This window comes from Panthera tigris, chromosome B4 (assembly GCF_018350195.1).
Source record: "Panthera tigris isolate Pti1 chromosome B4, P.tigris_Pti1_mat1.1, whole genome shotgun sequence".
NCBI lineage: Eukaryota > Metazoa > Chordata > Mammalia > Carnivora > Felidae > Panthera > Panthera tigris.
In genome coordinates, this window is record NC_056666.1 from 107,433,935 (window position 1) to 107,447,299 (window position 13,365).

Sequence of the window (13,365 nt, forward strand, 5' to 3'; positions counted from 1 at the left end):
GGTTTTTGTACATGATCCAGAGTCATCTCATTTTTCACACCTGAACTCAGTTGCATACTTGGGTTGGTGCTCAGGCATGTTGGCAGGGCAGGATCAGAGGTGGTTTGGCAGTCATGGCTGTGGCCTGGGAGAAGTGAATGATTTAACCCAGAAGGCTGGGCACTGTCCTTCTGTGCTGCCACCAGCATTGCTCACTGCTCCTTCTCCAGGGCCATGCTACATGCTGGTGACACTGCTCACCACTGCTCTCATTTGCCAGCTTGCACATTACAGTATTTGATGAGTTGAAGACTCATTATGAGAACACCTTAGACCAATGTAATACCCTAAATGCTCTTGTTTTTCCAGAATACCTCATCCTTGCTTTCTTCTGTGTCAGCAGAATGGCTTATACTGGATCTTACCCCCTTCAGTATAGTGTATTTGGAGGTATATGAATTGGCCAATCATGAGTAGACCAGGACTCTATGGTCCCAGAACCATCATGAATGCAGATATTCTAGCATACTGTCCCAAAGAAGGATGGTGAGAATTACCTTTTTATCTTCTACCCTTTTCCCTACCTCAATAGAATGATTCATGTTTTGGTGAACTCATAGAACAACACACAGAAGAACTGGCTCAACTAATGGCTTGCAAAAAGCGTGTAAAGGAAGGGATTCTATCCAACAAGATCCTGTTTCAAAAAGCAGCCTTGGATATTTGATCAATGTTACCTTAAAGAATGATTCAGGTTTAAATGTTCCCACATTTTTGCTTATGGAAAGACTACTTTCCTATGTTATACTGGGATAAAGAATTTAAATGGAATTATTTATGAAGTAATAAGAAAATGATTACCCCTGGGGTTGACAGGTTTGAACTTGCAGTCCTTAGGGAACAATCATAATCCTCTGAATGATTGCATTCATTATTGGCTATCCTTAGTCCATTGGAAGTTTTTGTTTATAAGAACTTGTCAGGATCATTTTGATTTTATTGAAATGCCATCTAATTGTAAGTTAGCGGTAGACATGGGGTGATTCAAATACTGAAAATATGTAACTAACCTGTGGGAAACTTCATGGTTTTCCTCATCTATCATGTAGATGATTATATATGGATAACATTTACAAAAGTAAGAAAAGTGTGATTTTTTTCTATCTGATTTGAATATTATTCCTGTGTATGGCAGGAATGAGATTTCCCATATTTCTATCAGAGTTAATACTTGCTTTAATCCTTAAGCATAAGTGAATGTGACGTAAAAATATGTGATGAACTACTTAATAATACATTTAAAGCCATTTTAAATGTGTTCATATATGTAAGACATTACTTACTAAGAAATTGATTATTATACTTCGCGTTCTAATCTGATGGTAAAGATATTCTCAAGAACTCACAGGTACCTTAGATTTTCAAAACCGAATGAGAGAACATTGCATAAGCATCCTGCTGTTCCTTTAGTGCAATACAATAAAAGTATGAAATTAAAAAAAAAATGAGAGCAACATTGTTTTGCAGTGTTCTACACAACATATAGTGTTTTAAATTCTGAGTGAATACATTTTATAATATTCATAAAGTAGGTACCTGTCTACAGAAACTTACATCTTTGTGACCAGAAATAGTGGCTTGAGATCCCAATTTATACCTCACTTCCCAAGGTATATACAGATCAGTTCCAACAAAATTAAAGCTCTTTCCAAACATTTTAATGTAGAACTTAATTTTAAAAATATTTTAAGTGTTTAGTGAAGTAATACCTCTTTCAAGATAAGTATCTATCCGAGAAATAACAAGTGTTACTAAGGATGTGGAGAAAAAAGAACCTTTGTGCACTATTGGTGAGAATGCAAATCACTGCAACCACTGTGGAAAATAGTATAGGTTCCTTAAAAATAGATATACCACATGATCCAGCAACTCCACTGCTGGGTATTTACCCAAAGAAAACAAAAACTAATTTGAAAATATATATAAATCCCTATGTTTAATGCAGCATTATTTTATAATAGCTAAAATATAAAAGCAACCTAAATGTTGCTAAATTCAGCAGATGAATGGGCAAATAAAATGTATACACACACCCACATGCCCACACACAATGAAATATTACTCAGTCATAAAAAGAATGAAATATTGCCATTTGTGACAACATGGATGGACTTAGGGGGTATCATGCTAAGTGAAATAAGTCAAAGAAATATCCCTTAAATGTAGAATCTAAAAAACAAACAAATGAGCAAACCAAAAAACAGACAAAAAACTGGATACAATCTTATGAAAACACAGAACAAACTGGTGTTTGCCAAAGGAGAGGGGGGTGGAGAGTAGGTGAAAGAGGTGAAGGGGATTAAGAGATACAAACTTCCAGTTATAAAACAAAGTCACTGATGAGAAGTACAGCGTAAGAAATATAGTCAATAATAATGTAATAGCGTTGTAAGGTGACAGATGAAAACTATACTCTTCGTGGGAAACATGTAATGTATAGAATTGCTGATTCACTATGTTGTTCCCCTGGAAGAAACATAACTTTGTATGTCAACTATATTTAAATAAAAAAGTTGTGTCCATCAAGCCTAAAAAGATAATGGAAATTTATGTATAGAATATAATACTTTGTCTTTTGTGTATTAAATGAATTGCCTGAATAATATTATAAATCAGGTGCTCTTATACTGAGATTGAACTGCAGCATATATTAACATTTTGTTTTTAGCATAACATGGAAGTAATGTTTACTGGTTATACACTCTTTTTCCATCTACATATTTAATATCTACTATGTGCCAAGCACTGCAAAAAAAATATAGATTAGCTAGAGCCTCTGCCCTGAAAGAGTGTATGCTGAGGAGACAGACAATGAAACTTTGTTGTAAAATCTAGGATAGAAATAAGTACAGGTACAGATGGCTATAAAGGAAGAAAGACAGAGGAAAGGAAAATTCAACTTTTTATTAACTAAGCTTTACACTAATTCATTGAATCCTTACATTGTCCAATTAACAAATTATTATATCAATTTTTACAAATGGGAAAAATGGAGTTCTTTAGTCTTAAAAAGAATAAAAAAAACTTACTCCAAGTCTGATGTCTAGTATGTTTTAATTTGGGTGAAATAAATCTACAAAAGGAGACTAAAAATTCTACGAAATCATCCAGATAGTATGCAATTTGATTAACTTTATAATGCATTGGTATTGTTGCTCTCTGAATAAACAACTTAAGGTCATTTGCAAAAATGATATTCAATTTGTTTAAGCATTGGAATACATTATGTGTGCATTGTAGTTTTATTGACAAAACATTCTTTCCAAGCAGTGGAAAGCTATTAACTTAAAGTCAATAAATGGAAGAGAGTTATAAGGTCATATAGGACCCACAAAAAATATGAATGTATGTATCATTTATCCTATCAAACATGAGGCTCTTTTACTGCTTATGCTTTATCTACCTCTGTTGTTTAAAATTAGTTATGTTTACCAGGATGATTTTGAGAAGGACCTTTGAAGAATGTGAGGCCCCTGATAATTTACCCTGAATGGGTCCCCTCTATTTTCTTGAAAACCCTTAAAGCAGTGAAATAAGGTTAAGATAAACATTCAGTGAGTAATTTTAAGAGAAAAAGTAAAGAACATACTTTTAAGAATGTGTATGGAAAACTGGGAAGGTCGGGGATGAGTATCCATGGAAGTAGGAACTCCATTAACTCTGGAGACTTTCTTCTCACTTGGCTATAGTCTGTCATTATCCATTCTGAGATCCAAACCCACAATTCTCAGAACAGTTGTGTAATACCAAGTGCCTTTGAAATTAGCAAAGATGAGATTATATTTAGCAGGTTTTAAAGAAAGGATAGTCTCACGGCTTTTTAATTATTTTGAAAATAGACTATACATGTTAACTCAATTTAAAAAAAAGCATTTCCTGAGGCACCTGGGTGACTCAGTCAGCTGAGCATCTGACTCTTGATTTTGGCTCAGGTCATGATCCCAGGGTTGTGGGATCTAGACCTACATTGGGCTCCACGCTGAGCATAGAGCCTATTCGGGATTCTCTGTCCCTCTCTCTTTGCCCCTCCCCCACTTGTTTTCTCTCTCTCTCTCTCTCTCTCTCTCTCTCTCTCAAAATAAATAAATAAGCATTTTAAAAAATGCATTTCCTAATTCTAGAAAAGATAATATATACATTTTTCTAGAATTCCAATATGAAAGAATTTCTACTATTATTTGGATTAGAACACTTGCCATTAAAATTAAAAATTATGACTAATAGAATCCTTTTGCTATCAAGTAGCTAAAAAGTAATTTTTATGTATACCTTTTTTTCTATAACCTAGTAACATAAAAATCTTGATGGGAGGATAATAAATAGGAAAATGGTGTCCCAGTTATGAGTCAAACACATAGAATTAAAAAAAAAATTATTTGCAAGGAAATGAAAGCTAGAGAACACTGCACTAAAAACATAGTCCTTTCACTTTTGCCTGGTTTATAATCTGCATTACATTGTCATCTAGCGGTTAAAATGGGTATTAAAAATGAAAGTATAACACCTTGGTATCAGAGGCCAAGTATATAATTAAACACATAGGTTTACTAGAAGAGATAGGAATATAATGTGTGATGTTATTGTAAAGATTTTTTATTTATTTTGAGACAGAGAGAGGGGTGGAAGGGCAGAGAGAGGGAGAGAGAGAATCCTAGGCAGGCTCTGCAGTAACACAGAGCTCTATCTCACAAACCATGAGATCATGACCTGAACCGAAATTGAGTCAGACGCTTAACTGACTGAGCCATCCAGGTGCCCTGTATGATGTTATTTCAAACCCAGGACCATAAATCATATTTTAAGGTTGGAGGGAGAACGAAACCCTTGGAGACAAACTCAGTAGAGCTACAAGCAAGGACTCCAATCAGCCTATCGAGTGTTTCATAGTTAGTGATTCTTTCTTGGTGCTCAGTGCTTAGAGTCTATTCACAAGCTGCCTTCCCTTGTCTGGAAACATAGCTAGCTCCAGGCCAGGCCTACCTAGACTGAATAGAACTTTTAAAGGTGGTGATTCCACCTTAGGGCTTCATAGATTAGCTAACTCCATGAAAGCCTTACTTCTGGCAAAACAAAACACAACTGCTTACATTGGACTTTCCCAAGTTACTATGAAGTTGTACAGTACCACAGACCTCGTCAAATATGTTAACAAGAGATATTCTTATTATAGTTAAACTTTGAATGATCTCCTTTCTAGGGAAAATTAGGAGGAAATAAGGAATTCTGGTGATCAAATTTCATTTTGTTCGCCTTAAATTCATTTTTAAAGTGAAATCTTGTTTTATTTATTTATTTATATATTTATTTATTTATTTATTTATTTATTATTTTAATGTTTATTTCTTTGTTTTGAGAGAGAGTTCATGGAGGCAAGAAGGGGAGGGGCAGAGAAAGAGTGAGAGAAAGAATCCCAAGCCGGCACTGCACTGTTAGCTCAGAGCCCGAGGCAGGGCTTAACCTCACCAACTGTGAGACCATGACCTGAGCCAAAATCAAGAGTCAGACGCTTAATTGTCTGAACCACCCAGCACCCCAAAGTTAAATCTTCTTTTAAAGAATAAAATTTTATATCAAGTATGTGAGAGGTCAAACATTGCTGAGCACAGTAATTTGTTAAATTTTGGTTGGATGTGGACCAACCAAAAAGCATATAATAAAAGTTAAATTCATAAAGAAATTCTTATTAGAAACACACTTGTATTTTCTTTCTGAAATTTGAAGTGAAATATGGCAGCTTAAATCTGATTAGTATTTTATTTCATTACTAATGGAAGTATCACTCTATCACATCTCTTTATTTATGAAATAAATATGAGGACTCAGGGCCAGAGGAAGGAAAGATGATACATATAATAAATTGAGAAATTCAGGACTATTCTGGGAAAACCAGGATGTATGGTAACGCTAAGAAGGGGTCACGCTGACACTTTCCTGAATATCCTTTTGGTCTTATATACAAGTTAGTTTTTTGAGACTGTGTTACCTATTACCAAGTGTTATATTGAACTAAACACTATGGTTTATTGTTTTCTGTACAGTAGTGTAATTTCCCCTTGTGTAAATGTATTTTTGGCTTTGTTGATAAATGGTTCATTTACTGGCCTCAACCATTAGTTAATAATCATTCTCAGCCCTGTAAAATCATTGAGAATAGACCATTTTACTCTGGAATATTAAAGCTGTTTTTTGGTTGTTTGTTTGTTTACCAAGGATCAGCACATTTAGGCCATCAATAATGAGACATGTGTACTTGAATACGGTGAATATTGGATGGTGAATGGTGAATCTTCCACATTTTCATGCTTCGTTGTTGTAATTTACTTGTTTTGCTTTGTTTAAACTTGTGTAGTTAAACCTCCTTGTGGTCTGGAATAGTAAGAAGAAAGCATTAAATCTGAGGATAATTGCAGGGAGATGCCAGGGAATGAGACTTTTAAGAGTGTGTGTGTGTGTGTGTGTGTGTGTGTGTGCACATACACACATTTCCTTTTGTCTTTCTCAGAATCAGGTGGCTTTTATCCCATTTGCTAATTCTACCAAAGCATTTGCAGCCTCTTGGTCACCTTAGAGGTGCAGGGGTCCTAAATTCTTCCCTAATTTCTCTGATTGACCTCATTTGTTGGAGCAGGAAGACTCTAGGCTCTATTTTTTTTTTTTTAATGTTTATTTATTTTTGAGAGAGAGAGATACAGAGACAGAGTGCAAACACGGGAGGGTAGAGAGAGAGGGAGACACAGAATCTGAAGCAGGCTTCAGGATCTGAGCCATCAGCACAGAGCCCAACGTGGGGCTTGAACTCATGAACCATGAGATCATGGCCTGAGCTGAAGTCAGACGCTTAACGGACTGAGCCACCCACGCACCCCTGGGCTCTATTTAATGAGTGGAGCTCTGAGGGCAATATGAGAGGAACAGGAGAAGATAAGTCTAATGTTTAAGTTAGTAGGATCTGAATCATCGGGCCATTTCTTTTCGACACGTGTTAAGAAAGTTTTAAAAAAATTTAGTTATGAAGACAGAATTAAGCTAGTCGTTCTGTTATTTCATGTAAGAATACATAATTGGAATTTCTTAATAGGAATCTTAATAGAAAATCCATGTAGATATTTACTTTTTCTTCTGAAATACTAGTGATGCAATTTAACCTTCAATTTAAACTTTAAAATGATGCTAAAAATTCAGATTCAAGTTTGTCTGCCTCCATATCTCCTCAGGTCTGTTTCACTTCCAACAAAAACATCCATAGCTTCGCAAATGGTTAGTCCATGACTTGCAAGAAAAGTCACTAGCATTTTATGTAGGATTATTTAATAGTATTATCTAGACAAAAATGGTTTCGAGCTGGCTTACTCTTCATTAAGCACAATTACCTTTGTGAAGTCCGGTAAATAGTATTATTGATGTCAAACTACATCAGTGTTCTCACAGAAATTCTGAGTGGCGTTGACCAAATGTTGCATGCTTTCACATTTTATTCTTTTATTTTCAAAATTTTAAAGGTTTACTTATTTTTCAGAGGGAGAGTGCAAGGGGGGGGTATGGGTAGAGAGAAGGGTGTACAGAGGATCCAAAACAGGTTCTTTGCGGACAGCAGTGAGCCTGATGGGGAGCTCAAACTCAGGAACCACGGGATCATGACCTGAGCTGAAGTCGGATGCTCAACCACCTGAGCCACCCAGGGACCCGCTTTTACATTTTGGTATGCTGTTTGTTTTTGTTTTTGTTTTTGTTTTTTCAGGTTTCTGTTCTTTTTCTTTATTAATACTAAAATGGTTAAACTGAGAATGAAACAACTTTGTTTTACGTGATGCAATTGTTAATACGTATGCTTTTACTGTCTTAGGTAAATATGTCGTCACAGGATTAGAAAAGTTTCAGATACTTTTGTAAAAAATTCAGAACATCTGAACTGATAAAGGAAAAGTATATTCAAATGAAAATACTGGGAATAGGGGTCTTCAGGTCACTCATAGTAGGAGGTGTGAAATTTGACCACTAGATGGGGCACCTATTCCAAGTAATCTGTAATTGAACAGTCCTCAGGAGAGCTTCCTGTATCTTCTGGAAGTTCAGTCATTTTATTATTTTGAGTCAACTTTTACTTGTTTATTTCATAAAACATTTAATTAAGCATATTAGCTATTTCTTGTTATATTTTCCATCAATTTTACTCTCATATAGGAATGTTTTGATTTATATGCCCACATGATTTAAAATAAAAGAATAGAAAGAACAGAATATTTTCTTCCCATTTCCGTTCATTACATTCTCTCACTTATCACCTTTAAAGTTATGCTTAAGACAAATGACAGTTTTTCTTTTTCTTTTTTTCTTTTGGGACAAATACAAGATACAGATGGTGAAAACAAATATTTATAAAAAGTATACACAATGCTTTTATGTTTCTTAGTCTTCACAATTTTGAAGGATTCTCAATTTGTTGCTTCAAATAAATGATAAACGGCAAGCACAAGTATAAAAACAGCAAGCAAGTAACAAACTATTTCACCATGTTACAGACTTCAAAAAATACAGGACCAAGATTTACAATAACTATTTGTGCTATCTAATGAAGAAACATCTAGAGCGTTAGTTTTTATGCATTTTATATATGTACACATTTCAATCAGTAAATGTGGACCACACAATCAGTATAATGACACTCTTTAGGGCACAATTATTAATATTTTTGATGAAATTAATTCCATGAACACATCTAGTAAAAAGTAGAGTTTTTCATCTAGTGTAATGGAAGTCTGATTTTTAGAAACCAGAGTCATAAAAAACAAACAAAAAACCAAATCTCTCTTCTGGAGGTCAAACAAGAGATCTAACTGGTAGGTAGTTCCGATGGGTTGTAATTTTTTAAAACTTGGACATAAGATTTAACTTTGTGTGAACAGTGGGGATTGCAATAATATTCTCTGAAAATTCTTTTTGGCTATGCAAACAAACAAGCATCAAATTTTCAATCAAACCAACCGGCAGAGAACTGAAAATATAGATTGTTCTCTTATTCGGTTTCATAGAAGAAACTAGATGAGCCATTTACACTAATATGGGAATTCCTTCTCAATAGCTTTAGTATTTTGTGCTGAAGCAATAGAACTAATATATGCATTATTTTTGCATTTTAGATCCTCAAGGTAAACTTTTAAAAAATTACTGAAGCAATTTGATACACTTACCAAAATATGATTTCAAGATTTGAGAAAATTCACAGAACGCTGTTTGGATTATGTTTCGGCTTTTAAAAAGATCGAGTTCAATCAAGTGAAATCCTTGATATAATGTAGAGGAAACAGAAATGACACAAAAATGTTCATTTTTCAGTTTTTTTGTGTGTATAAGATATAACCCAAACCACAGGGAGCAAACTACATAAATAGACAATAAATGATGAGGCCCAATTCTCTCCTCAGCTAATGCTAATCATGCAAATATGAAACACAGTTGAAGATTAGGGACACACATCATTTATGATGTAAGATTGAAAAAGATTCTGAATCTACAGAATTTTTTTTTTTCTTTTACTATTGCCCACATTATATTTGGGATAACCTCACTTGGAGAGGCTTTGTTGAGATGACAAAAAAAGCACAGAAATAGACCCATACGAAAATACCAAAGTCAATATAAAAATCAGTTACACAAGTGCTCAAGGAGATCTTCCTGTTGCAAAATCTGATTTCGTGCTTACAGACCTTTCAAGCAGGTGTGGAATCATTGGTAGGTCAGACGAAATGATGATAGAATATAGGTGAAAGCACTTTGCCAGTGTCAAACCTTAAAAAATAGAAGCTATTATTTTGCTGTCATCTATATTTCCTCATAGCAGTTCTCTTAAAGACCGCTATTCAGCATTCAGTTATTTATCAAAGAAATGATGTTAATCAACATCCTACCTGGCTGGAGGCAGGGAGCTGTGCTATGTTTACACATAATTGTTACTGTTTTTTTGAAATACATTTATGCCTAGTCTTTAATCTTTTTGTTTTCATCCGTGAGTGAAGCATATTATTTGTGAAGGACCAAGGTCAAGGATCTTGCAGTCATTCTATGATGAGGCCATGTCATTTATTCATTGCAAAAATTCAAGAAACTAGTTCTATTTCAGTCTATTTGAAGGGCATCTGACTAGAGGTATATGTATAGAAATTGTTCTTCCAGCCTTCCAGTGGTTCTCTGACCACACACATGAATTCCAGGAGCAGCCAGAAAGGAATTAACAGTTTTGGAAGTTGAACAACAGCCCTTAAGAGATACTTTTAAGTATCCTGCAAATGTCAGTTTGCTACAAAGGATGAAGAAAATGGACCTTTATCCCAGTATCCTTCTTCTAAATTTAGCTAGAGATAGCTTTGTTGTGTCAAAGAAAACCATGAATTTTCCTTTTATTGCAGAGTTGAACGAGAAAGCAAAAAACCTATCAGTCACAAAAAGAATGAGTCCAGGCAGCTCACATGGCAACGGTATAAACTGAAATCCTTCAGCTAAAGATTTCATCTGTTCAGGGGAGTGCAGATGGAACAAGGATTTTCAAGATAGTTTAAGATATTAGAGTGTGATAGGTGCCATCATTGTTTATTGCTTCTGTTGGTTTGTTTCCATGAAAATTTGGAAGTGCTTCATTTGGCTCAAATTATTTCCCTTGGATTATGTTTATCCAGTAAGAGATTCACTAACTACAGCAAAATTCACAATTCACCATTATGCCAAATTTATATAAGACTTAATTAAATTTTCAACTTTTTTGGATGTTTCATATCATGTAAGCTTCAGCAGTCAAATATACTCATGTCTCAAATTCATTTAACTTTGTTATGGATCAATCTTCTTTCTTCCAAGATAGAAATTATCATATATCATAATAATTCACATTGAGTACCTACAATTGGCTATACACTGTGAAGAGCTGAAATGTATATAAAAACAGAGTTCATTGATATTTTAAAACTTACTGGAAAACACCAAGTTATTTGACAGTTAAATAAGCAAAGATAATTCTATTTACTTGTCCAGTGAGTGTTGGCACTTACCAATTCATCTTCGAAAAATTTATCAGAACTAGTGCTTTTAAAGGCATATATGACTAAATTGAAACTTCTTTGAAAACTGATATGTATTCATTAAGGTTAAACACAAGTGGCAGTGGCATGAATATTTAATTTCACTAAGCTTAATTAACACCCAAACTAATTATTAGATGGTTCAATTGTATATAATCTTACAAAATCTTTACTTTGGCATACACCTATCCTCACATTTTGAAATAAGAAAGATACAAGTGAATGGGGCAGAGGACAGGGTTCAGTTACATTTGCTATGTCATTAAATCTCTGCTAACCATTGATTACAATATATGTAGACTCCATATCCAAACTATAGCCTTACTCTTCAAGTTCTACCTATAATATGGTAGAATAAAAACAAACTGCTCTATAATTTTGTTTAATTATAATCACTGATTCATAACCAAGTAATGAGAATTCTTAAGCAACTTGAAGAAATGAAAAGGGTAGAAAAATTTGGAAAATCTAGTGAGGACTAGAAGATGCACATTTTTTTTAAATTAATGTTCATTTATTTTTGAGACAGAGAGACTGAGAGAGAGTTGGGAGGGGCAGAGAGAGAGGGGACACAGAATCCGAAGCAGGCTCCAGGCTCTGAGCTGTCAGCACAGAATCCGATGTGGGGCTCAAACCCATGACTATGCGATCATGACCTGAGGCGACGTCAGACGTTTAACTGACTGAGCCACCCACGCGCCCTGAAAATGTACACTTCCAAACAATTTTTTAAATTTCTTTAGATACACTAATGAAAGAAAGAAAAAAAAAGGAATCAAAAGTTTGGCAAGTTATTAAAGTTTTTGCTTTTCAGGCTTCAGTTTAGGTTTTTCTTCCCTTCCTTTACTGTCTCTGTTCCTCCTCCTTCTTCCTCTTTATTTTTGACATTTCTTCTCAGGAGATCCTGTAACTTTAAACCTTGGACATTAGATTGAATTTGAGGAGGAAAATCTATATACAACTTTAGTCTCAATTTATTTTACCAGTTTAGACAAATGGAGGAAACTTTATTCAAAAATTGCATTGAAACCATGATTTTAAACCTGACAGTGATCTTTGAATGAGTACTTTAAGTTGTACTATAGTTTCCCAGAGCAACTTCAGCTTGTCCCTCAATCCCCTTAAACATTTTGTCTGGTTTACTGCATTTTTCTATTTTTTGCTTTCTGAATTTGAATCAATATTTATTCTCTTTTAAGTTAACTCTCTTTAAAGTTAGCTGAAACAGTTTTGGCTTTGTTATTTTATGAAATTACTTTTATGTAGAATGTTGATGTTGATATATTAATTTTTAAATAAATCTTGTGCTTATTAAAGAATGAAAATTCATGGGGCACCTGGATGGCTCAGTCGGTTGAGTGACCTACTCTTGATGTTGGCTCAAGTCATGATCCCAGGTCGTGGGATAGATTCCCACATTGGGCTCTGTGCTGAGTGTGGAAACTTCTTAAGATTCTCTCTCTCTCTTTCTCTCTCTCTCTCCCTCTCTCTCTCTCTCTCTCTCTTTCTTGCCCTCTGCCTCTTTCCTCTGCTCATGCGTTCTTTCTCTAAAATAAAAAAAGAACAAAAGAAAGAAAGAAAGAAAGGTCACTTCTAAACCTCTTGAAGTAAGAGCCAATATTTCACTCTTCTGTAAAACTGTAAAAATAGAATATCTTGATCTCCTTATTTTGTAGTTTTATTTTGATGATCAGGGAAAAATTGCTTAAAAACTGCAATTCAATATCAAAGTAGTGTTGTATTCAGTACCTTGATTAGGGTCTTATTTGGCTTGTTGTTTCTGTTATTTTATTTTGCTGACCATGGTGTATCACTCGCTAATCTCAGACTATTAATTCAGAATGAAAGCATAATATAACTGGAAAATATTTTCATCAGACATCTTTGTCCTATCCCCTCCTTTTACAGATTAAAGATAGTGAGAACCAAAGAAGAAATGACTTAGAACAAACATCCAGGACATCTCACTTTCGGAGAGAATTTGACAGAGGGAGGGGGGGCAGAATCTTAAGTCTGAATCTAACTTCACTACTAAGTACTGTGTCTTCCCTGGTAGAATAAGGATAACAATACTTCCCACGCAAAATTGTGGTTTGAATCGGCTGAGAGAAATAGATGAAAAGTCTAGAAAAAGGTTAGCGTAAGGCAAGCTCTCAGCAAATTAATCCTTCACCCCCCATCTCCCTTCTTCTTTAAACTTCAAGGTAATTAGGATAATGATGATTGCTCTCTGTGCAGCCTACAATCACATGGAGAA

At 34.6% G+C, this 13,365-nt stretch overlaps 1 pseudogene; it reads left to right on the top strand.

The window, feature by feature from the left end:
• Positions 1-220: 220 nt before the first annotated feature.
• On the top strand, positions 221-599 carry LOC102971219 (annotated as a pseudogene).
• Positions 600-13,365: the final 12,766 nt, after the last annotated feature.